Source organism: Arachis ipaensis, chromosome B07 (assembly GCF_000816755.2).
Source record: "Arachis ipaensis cultivar K30076 chromosome B07, Araip1.1, whole genome shotgun sequence".
NCBI classification, from domain to species: Eukaryota; Viridiplantae; Streptophyta; class Magnoliopsida; order Fabales; family Fabaceae; genus Arachis; species Arachis ipaensis.
Genome location: NC_029791.2, coordinates 22,018,174 through 22,026,108, shown reverse-complemented (window position 1 = coordinate 22,026,108; position 7,935 = coordinate 22,018,174). Strand labels below are relative to the sequence as shown.

Sequence of the window (7,935 nt, the reverse complement as noted above, 5' to 3'; positions counted from 1 at the left end):
ATATTTTGTTACAAATAAAAAAATTTTACAATAAAATTAAAACAAAATAAAATTTAAAAATATTTTTAAAATTTTTAACAAATTTTAAAGATAAAAAATATTTTATCCTTAAATTTAACAGCCATATTGTGTGACAAGACTTAATAAGGAGCCCTCGAGCTTTTTCTAGTCACTTCTGTAAAAAATTAAAAATCAAGTAGTACATGTCCTCACAAAATCACTTGCTCTTGGACCCTTCTCTTCGTTTCATTCCAAGTATGACATTGATAGACTTTTATATGCCAAATTTGAGGGAGAATGTTGATAGATGAAGACACAGTTAATTTAAGAAAAAAAGTATGTTGATAGATGAAGACACATAGTTAATTTAAGAAAAAAATTCACTTTTTTTTAGTGGTGTTAAAATAATATTTTTTTCTTTTTTTATTTGTAAAATATACACCCATTTCTTCTATAAAATTAAAACAGTATATACTTTAATCTGTTTGATGAATTTCTCAATAATTATTTGTCTTCTTGAATAATTAATTTGTCATAACCATTATTTAGTGTAATTTATTTTAAAAAAAATTATCCAAATAATTTTAATTATTATCTTCTATCTTCTACTATCTTCTATTAATATTTTTCCCTTTTAAAGTCACCAACAAAACCTAAAAAGACCAAAGCTCCATCCCTTCTTTCTCTCCCACACGCAATAAATAAAAAGAGAACCTCAGAAGAAGTAACTGAGTGACGTCTGTCATCTCTCTCTGGTGTCTCCCGTCACTCAACCCAGAAACCCCACCACCTAACATTATTAGGGTTAAACCCCATATCCTCCTACAAATTACAGAACTCTCGTCCTCTGCGGTGTTTTCCGGTGCTTTCGATTCCTACGAACGAGATATCTCCGACAGTTTCTCGGCGGATAGTGCTCTTGCTTGGACTCTTGAGAGATCCAGAATACATAGTTCGTCCAATGAGCAAGAGACGTGATGATAAGGTAAATCTTCTGACACCCGAAGAACACTTTAAATTTTTGCCCTAACCGTTGCATTCTCAACACATTCTTCTGTTCACTCTTTTTTCTTTTGCTTTTCTTCTCATTTTTTGGTGGCTTGCCTTTCGATAATTTTATCAACTACAGTTTTGGATTCTGAAAATATCGAGTGAGTACGTTTATGTGAATATGCTGAGTTCAAGTATCCTTTATGATTATTTTCTTCCTAAAAGTAACATTTGTGTTTGTCTGACATGTTGTTAGATATTAATATGAACCAATAAAAGATATTGTCATATATTTGGACATGCATGTATCATTCAAGAAAACTTTGGTTCTCAATTTAAAAGGAAAGAAAAAAATATTTGATTTCCATAACAAGGCATGTTTCATACTTGGTTGAGTGCAACATCTCATTCTTATTAACTTCTTCTTTTCTTTTCTTTTTTTATATGCTTTTTGTTACCAGGTTTTGAAGTGTGGATAAGAGTTAATTTTGCTGATCATTTTGATTATTAAGCCACATTTAAGGTAACATGCTAAAATATAACATAATAACATGATAGAAGTTTAAATGATAATAATAGAAAACTATTTTTTTTATTAATTTTTTTTACCGGTTAATTAATTCTGTTTAATTCACGTTGTATTGGCCGTGTCAAATTCACTAATTTCGTATTACTATGTTGTATCCAATAAGAAAAAATATTGAACAAATAATTTAATACATTTTTAATGCTATAAAAAAAATAATCCTAAAGATAGTAGTAAGTTACTAATTTGCAACTATTAGGCACCTTATTAGTCAAAAACTTACACTGACACTTCTCAGGTATCTCTAAGTCCCAATACTCTCTAGACCTGCTAACACTCTTGCTGACTTAGGCATCGGAGTGTCTTTGCAGGTACCACCCCCCACTCTTTCGCACGCGCAAGTCGGACGGAGGGCACCGAGTTGCGGATCCACTTGGAATCCTCCTCATTCATACGTTTGGGCCAACCAGCACCGTCCAGCCCATTAATCTCCGGTTACCCATCGTAACATTGGCGCCGTTACCGGGGACCCGAGAGATCAACCAGTGTTGGCAGATAGATCCCCTGAAGAGGGTCATGTAGAGACAGATTCTGAACAAGAGAATCTAAACACCGGAAATAATGAGGCAGACTTGACCCTTCACCAGGAAGCCAATGACCAACACAGGGAAGGCACTTCCGGAATAAAAAATCCGAAGGTGAATTCTTCAGAAGGGCGCGAATAAGAGAAAGAGGGACCATCCCATGCAACTGAGCTCATGGGATTAGTCCACAGTCGCCTCGAACAGTTAGAACAGGAACGAGAGCGACAAAAGGAAACTGAAAAGAACCTAAAAGAGGAGATGGAGTGACGAAAAGAGTTAGAAAGAAAACTCTTAAAGTTAGAATCCTCCCTCAAAGGTCAGAACTCCCGTGACGGCAGAGAAGAGTCGCCCCTAGGAAGGGAAGATCTTTTTAGTGAGGACATAATGAGGGCAAAAGTTCCGAGAAACTTTAGAAGCCCCGATATGGACCTCTACGACGGAACCACTGATCCGAAGCATCATTTGAGCAATTTTAAAAGTCGGATGTATCTGGCTGACGCTTCTGATGCTACGCGATGCAAAGCTTTCCCGACAACCTTGTCGAAAGCGGCGATGAAGTGGTTTGACAGCCTCCCCCCAAGGTCGGTTACCAGTTTTGAAGACCTCTCAAGGAAGTTCTTGATGAGGTTCTCTATCCAGAAAGACAAAGTAAAACATGCACCAAGCCTCCTGGGAATAAAGCAGGAGGTCGGAGAATCCTTACGAGCCTATATGGAAAAGTTCAACAAAGCATGTTTAGAGATTCAAGACCTACCCACAGAGGCAGTCATAATGGGGTTAGTCAATGGGCTTAGAGAAGGTCCCTTCTCACAGTCCATATCCAAAAGACACCCCATCTTTTTAAGCGATGTGCAAGAAAGAGCTGAAAAGTACATCAACATGGAGGAAAATGCTAAGCTGAGAGACCTGAGTTGGCGACCCGGGCACCCTCCCTCAACAAAAGAGAGGGAGAGGGAAACCAAGAAGAAGGAAGAACTCGGTCTCGATAGACCAAGGAAATATCACTCTTATACTCCTCTAAAAGTCTCCATAGTGGATGTATACAGAGAGATTTGTAATACTGAAAGGCTGCCACCCCCAGACCCATTAAAAATAAAAAAGGGGGGGAGCCGCAGCGACTACTGTGAGTACCATAAGATATATGGTCACTCCACAAACGACTGCTACGACCTTAAAAATGTGATAGAAAAGCTGGCTAGGGAAGGTCGGCTCGACAGATATCTCATAGAAAGGTCGGATAGTCATGGGAAGAGAAAGCGAGATGATACGGATAGAAGAGACCCACCACCGCAGACTCCGGAGAGACATATCCACATGATCTCAAGAGGGTTCGCGGGAGGGGGACTCACCAAATCCTCTCGCAAAAGGCATCTCAAGAGAGTCTACCAGGTCAGAGGAGAGTCATCCGACCTCCCTACCATTTCATTCACGAAAGAAGATGGGCAAGGAATAATCCCTGGACATGATGATCCAGTGGTAATAACTATGATCCTGGCGAATGCCCACCTCCATAGAACCCTAGTGGACCAAGGAAGCTCAGCGGGCATCCTTTTTAAGCCCGCTTTTGATAAACTAGGGTTGGATGAGAAAGAGTTGAGAGCTTACCCCGACACCTTATACGGATTAGGCGACACGCCAATAAAGCCACTGAGATTTTTGCCCCTCCACACCACTTTTGGAAAAGGGGAAAAATCAAAAACTCTGAGTATAGACTTCATAGTCATCGATGTAGGGTCAGCATATAATGCTTTAATCGGCAGAGCTACCCTTAATCGACTCGGAGCGGTGGTATCCACTCTCCACCTTTGTAAGAAATTCTCGACCTCAGCGGGGATAGCAACGGTAAGGGGGGACCAGAAATTGGCAAGGAAATGCTACAATGAAAGCCTAAACCTGAGGGAAAAGGGCCGAGAAGTCCACACAATAGAGCTCGGAGGTGCAAGGGTTAGGGAAGAGCTACGACCACAGCCAAGAGGAAAAACCAAAGAGATACAGGTCGGCGAAGAAGAAGGGAAAGTCACTCACATAGGAGCTAACCTAGGGGAAACCCTAAAACAAGGGTTGACTAAGCTCCTAAGAGATAACTCCGATCTCTTCGCCTGGAAGGCCTCCAACATGCCCGGAATAGACCCCGAGCTCATATCCCACAGGCTTTCGGTCTACTCGGGGTCCCGACCTGTACAACAAAGAAGACGCAAGCTCGGCCCGGAACGAGCCCTGGTAGTAGAAGAGCAAGTACGGGCACTCCTAGAATCCGGCTTCATCAGAGAAGTCAAGTACCCAACATGGCTAGCCAATGTAGTGCTAGTCAAAAAATAAAATGGCAACTGGAGAATGTGTGTCGACTATACCGACTTAAATAAGGCCTGTCCCAAGGACCCTTATCCACTGCAAGCATTGATACCCTAGTAGACTCCAGCTCGGGGTATCAATACTTATCATTCATGGACGCCTACTCGGGGTATAACCAAATCCCGATGTATGTGCCAGACCAGGAGAAGACATCATTCATCACACCCAGAGCTAATTTCTGCTACGTGGTCATGCCATTTGGATTGAAAAATGCAGGGGCCACATACCAGAGGTTGATGAATAAGGTGTTCGCCTCTCACCTGGGAAGCCTAATGGAAGTATACGTCGACGACATGTTGGTGAAAACCGAAAAAGAAGTCGACCTCTTGTCAGATCTCTCACGAGTCTTCGACACCATAAGGTTACACGGGATGAGACTAAATCCCGCAAAGTGTGCCTTTGCGGTAGAGGCAGGAAAATTTCTAGGGTTTATGCTGACACAAAGAGGGATCGAAGCAAATCCCGATAAGTGTAGAGCTATCCTGGAGATGAAAAGCCCGACTTGTTTAAGAGAGGTCCAACAACTGAATGGCCGACTTGCAGCCCTCTCCAGATTTTTGGCAGGATCAGCACTAAAATCCCTTCCGCTGTTCTCCTTATTGAGAAAGGGATGTCAGTTCGAATGGACTCCTGAATGCGAGGAGGCGTTCTAGGAGTTCAAAAGATTCTTGAGCCAACCTCCTATTCTAACTCGACCTGTAGCTGGAGAAGACCTCGTCCTATACCTATCTGTAGCAGACAAGGCTGTCTCATCGGCCCTGATAAGAGAAGACGAGGCCGGTCAGCATCCAGTGTATTTCATCAGTAAAGTTCTACAAGGCCCTGAGCTAAGGTACCACAAACTAGAGAAGTTTGCCTACTCCTTAGTAGTAGCCTCACGAAGACTACGGCCTTACTTTCAAGCTCACACAATAAAAGTCCGCACGAACCAACCCATGAAGCAAATCCTCCAAAAGACGGATGTTGCAGGGAGAATGGTTCAATGGGCAATAGAGCTCTCCGAGTTCGACTTGAAGTATGAAACTCGGATGGCGATTAAAGCCCAGTGCCTCGCCGACTTTATTGCAGAATATGTAGGAGACCAAGAGGAGAAACCAACTACATGGGAACTCTATGTAGATGGATCCTCAAACAAAATAGGAAGCGGTGCAGGCATAATACTGGTGGATGAAAGAGGAACCCAGATAGAGGTCTCCCTCAAATTTGAATTCCCGGCTTCAAATAATCAGGCAGAGTATGAAGCCTTGATTGCTGGATTGAAGCTGGCGGAAGAAATCGGTGCTACAAAGGTGATGATATACAGCGACTCACAAGTGGTGACCTCCCAGATAAGTGGAGAGTATCAGGCAAAGAACCCAAATATGAAAAAGTACTTGGAAAAAACTCTGGAACACCTTGGGCGCTTATGTCAATGGCCTTGCACTCTCTTTTTGGGTTCTCTTCTGTATTACTTGGGAGAGTACTAGGAGGGATTTCAGTGATTCTTTTACTCAGCTGGCCCACTTGTGCTTCCAAATTTCTAATGGAAGACCTAGTTTCATTCATGAAACTTACAGTGGCCTTAGATAGATCAGAGACTAGATTTGCTAAATTAGAAGCATTTTGTTCAGAGTTCTCTGTCTGTTGCTGAGTGGATGATGGAAAAGGCTTGCTATTGCTAAACCTGTTTCTTCCACCATTATTAAAGCCTTGTTGGGGCTTTTGATCCTTTCATGAGAAATTTGGATGATTTCTCCATGTTGAGTTATAGGTGTTTCCATAAGGTTCACCTAAGTAATTTACCTCTGCTATTGCAGGGTTCTCATGATCATAAGCTTCTTCTTCAGAAGATGCCTCTTGAGTACTGTTGGATGCAGCTTGCATTCCATGCAGACTCTGAGAAATCATATTGACTTGCTGAGTCAATAGAGAGTTCAGGCTGTCTTTGGGTTGAGAATTCAACCATAATCTAGCTCTGTCTCTTACAGCAAAAGGGAAAAGCATGAGCCTGTAGACTTCAGGATCTACTCCATTAGTCTTAACAGTATCACATATCTGCAAGAATTTAGTTAAGAACTGAAAAGGATCTTCAGATGGAAGTCCATGAAACTTGCAGTTTTGCTGCATCAGAGAAACTAATTGAGGTTTCAGCTCAAAGTTGTTTGCTCCAATGGCAGGAATTGAGATGCTTCTTCCATGTAAATTGGAATTAGGTGCAGTAAAGTCACCAAGCATTTTCCTTACATTATTATTATTTTCGGTTGCCATCTCCTCTGCCTGTTCAAAAATTTCTGAAAGGTTATCTCTGGATTGTTGTAATTTAGATTCTCTTAATTTTCTTTTTAGAGTCCTTTCAGGTTCTGGATCTGCTTCCACAAGAATGTTCTTATCCTTGCTCCTGCTCATATGACAAAGAAGAAGGCACAGAAAAGTAATAATAATAATAGAGATCCTTTATACCACAGTATGGGGATCCCTGTGTGAGTGGAAGAAGAGGGGGGGACAAAGAATGTAATATAATGGAAGAAACACAACTGTGAGGTTGGAAGAGATGTGAGATGAGATGTTAGGATATGAATGAATAAATAAATAGAATAAGATGAGAGAGAAGGAGAGAATTTTCGAAAATTATTTTTGAAAAGGAGTTAGTGATTTTTGAAAATAGTTTTTGAAAAAATGTTAGTGATTTTCGAAAATTAAGATTTAAAAATTTGAAAATTAAATTAATTACTAAATTAAAAGAAATTTTGAAAAAAGGGGGAGGATATTTTCGAAAAATGAGAGAGAGAGAGAGTTAGTTAGGTAGTTTTGAAAAAGTTAAGAAACAAACAAAAAGTTAGTTAGTTAGTTGGAACAAATTTTAAAAAGATGAGAAGTTAGGAAGTTAGAAAAGATATTTTGAAAAGATATTTTTGAAAAAGATAAGATAAGAAGATGTTTTTGAAAAGATATGATAGGAATTAGTTTTGAAAAAGATTTGATTTTTAAAATCACAATTAATGACTTGATTCATAAGAAATCACAAGATATGATTCTAGAACTTAAAGTTTGAATCTTTCTTAACAAGCAAGTAACAAACTTCAAATTTTTTGAATCCAAACATTAATTGTTTATGTTATTTTCGAAAATTTGGTATAAAAATAAGAAAAAGATTTTTGAAAAATATTTTTGGAATTTTCGAAAATAACTAATAATTTTGAAAAAGATTTGATTTTTGAAAAAGATTTTGAAAAAGATAAGATTTTCAAATTGAAAATTTGATTTGACTCATGAGAAACAATTTGATTTTCAAAAATTTTTGAAAAAGTCAATCCAAATTTTCGAATTTGATGAGAGAAAAGAGGAGAGATATTTTTTGATTTTTTGAATTTTTTTTTATGAAAACATGAAAATTATGCAATGCATGAAATTTTAAGATCAAAAAAATGAATGCATGCATGAATGATATGAGTGTCAAGATGAACACCAAGAACATTATGAAGATCATGATGAACATCAAGAACA

General features: G+C 39.3%; 1 long non-coding RNA gene across 1 annotated transcript; it reads left to right on the top strand.

Moving 5' to 3' along the window:
- LOC110264910 lies at positions 510-1,522 on the top strand. The gene is made up of 2 exons (XR_002351243.1): positions 510-985; positions 1,452-1,522. It is a non-coding gene; the product is annotated as an uncharacterized LOC110264910 (long non-coding RNA).